The sequence below is a fragment of the Palaemon carinicauda genome, chromosome 4 (assembly GCF_036898095.1).
Source record: "Palaemon carinicauda isolate YSFRI2023 chromosome 4, ASM3689809v2, whole genome shotgun sequence".
In the NCBI taxonomy this organism is placed as follows: domain Eukaryota; kingdom Metazoa; phylum Arthropoda; class Malacostraca; order Decapoda; family Palaemonidae; genus Palaemon; species Palaemon carinicauda.
Genome location: NC_090728.1, coordinates 56,947,663 through 56,950,162, shown reverse-complemented (window position 1 = coordinate 56,950,162; position 2,500 = coordinate 56,947,663).

Genomic DNA, 2,500 nt, shown 5'->3' with positions numbered 1-2,500 from the left:
TGTCAACATAAAAACAGATCTTTCCTATATAACTATTTAGAGACTTATGTCAACATAAAAACAGATCTTTCCTATATAACTATTTAGAGACTTATGTCAACATCAAAACAGATCTTCCATATATGAACTATGAAAAGAGACATTTCAACATTAAAACAGATCTTTTATAAGTGAACTACAAAAAATACTTACAGTATGTCAACATTAAAACAGATCTTTCATATATAAACTATGAAAACAGACTTAAGTCAACATTAAAACAAATGTTTTATATGTAAACTATGAAAAGAAACTTATGTCAACATTGAAACAGATCTTTCATATGTAAACTATTAAAAGAGATTGTTCAACATAAAAACATTCGCTTCAAGTTTGGGCTTTTGAAGTTATATTTGAAATTTCAGTCGCGAGTTTGTCTGTTTATATCTGTGTTTGTCGGTTCACTCGTATGTTTGTTTGTCCTTGGGTAATACGGCAGCTAATATGAGCGTGTTTATTTTCATGTCCCGTCATAAACATGGCCAAAAAAGGCTTGTTTATCACAGGCAAAAAGGCTTTTTTGTTTGATTGGCTGTTATGTGGATTAGACTAAACATGACTTTCTTTCATATAATACTATGTTTAGATTTCATCATGGCAAAGTGAGTTTTCTCAAGGTGAGATTCAAGGTTTATTAGAATTAAACTCTCTCTCTCTCTCTCTCTCTCTCTCTCTCCTCTCTCTCTCTCTCTCTCTCTCTCTCTCTCTCAACAACGCATGTTAAATTTGTAGGAATTTTTGTCGCTTAGATATACCCTCAAATTCTATGTGTATTATGTGATACTGAACAATCAAATTCCAACTTTCTCTCTCTCTCTCTCTCTCTCTCTCTCTCTCTCTCTCTCTCTCTCTCTCTCTCTCTCTCTCTCTCTCTCTCAAAATTGTTTGGAATTTTCAGTCTCTGAATGCTATACCCGAATATTTTCAAAGTGTAAGTCTGTGATATTTTGAACAATTAAATTCTACTCTCTCTCTCTCTCTCTCTCTCTCTCTCTCTCTCTCTCTCTCTCTCTCTCTCTCTCTCTCTCTCTCTCTCTCAAAATTTGTTGGAATTTTCTGTCTCTGAATGCTATACCCTAATATTTTCAGTGTAAGTATGTGATATTTTGAACAATTAAATTCTACTCTCTCTCTCTCTCTCTCTCTCTCTCTCTCTCTCTCTCTCTCTCTCTCTCTCTCTCTCTCTCTCTCTCTCCTCTCTCACAATTGAAATGCCTCCCCATTTCAAAATCTCTACCCATATAGACAAGCTTTCATTTAAGGGAGAAAATATCGCTCACAAACAAAGTCTCCTTTGAGACGGTCTTAGAAAAGAAATTGATTTTTCACTTGTTCTTGATTATAAACTTGGTAAAAAGTGTTTTCTTATCTCTGGCCAACAACTTTCCTTTTGCCCCGAAGGGAGAAAGCAATCTCAAAACTTATACAAGAATAATCTGAGAACGAACAAGTCCAAATCACAAAACTGGAAATTGAAAAGGCTTGCAACACAAAAGGGGGAAAAGGCTATATTTTAGTGACTGGGGGTACTTCAAGCTGGCCAGGGTTAAAAAGGTCGGCCTCTTCTAGAAATTTCATTCGACACATGTTCCTCTCTCTCTCTCTCTCTCTCTCTCTCTCTCTCTCTCTCTCTCTCTCTCTCTCTCTCTCTCTCTCTCTGTGAAATTTGTTGGAATTTTCTTTCTCTTAATGCTATACCCTAAAATTCTCAGTGTGCGAGTCTATGATATTGAACAATTAAGTTCAATTCTCTCTCTCACTCTCTCTCTCTCTCTCTCTCTCTCTCTCTCTCTCTCTCTCTCTCTCTCCTCGATTTACACTTTTCCCCTGAAGGAATGGCTTGAAACGAACGGGAAATAGGGAGCATTACTTTCCTAGCCATTTAGACTCGCCATCAAATTATCCTTAGACCTACTGTGTCACTGGAAGCAAGATATACTTTAACAGAGTTAGCTAATTCAGCATAAGTCAGTCTTCTCTTTAATACCCATGGGTCAGGTCTGCTATCTTGCAACCTCATCCCCCCAAAAAAAACTCGCTATATATAAGAAATAAAATATAACATTTTGGAGTCAACCCCCCAAAAAAAGTTCAAATAAAAAATACAACAGAAATTAGGCTAATACAAAACCAAAAACATTGCCTATATAGTTTCCTTAGCCAAATACTGTAATTGTAATTTACACATGATCTGTAAAATTAACAATAGAGGTTATTAACCCAGAATTGCAACTACCATCGTAATTTCCATTCTTCATTCAGGTAATTAGAGAAAATAATAATGGAATAATGTAATATAGATTACTCTGCAATGAAAATATTACAATTTCTATCATTTTTTAAAAATTTGTATTAAAGATAAACATAAAGCAACGTCAAATTGTATTAAAGAAGATTTATTAAGAAATAGCTTTAGTCTATATTTAAACGAAATCTTGCTAGCTAATAAAGACAATATGGG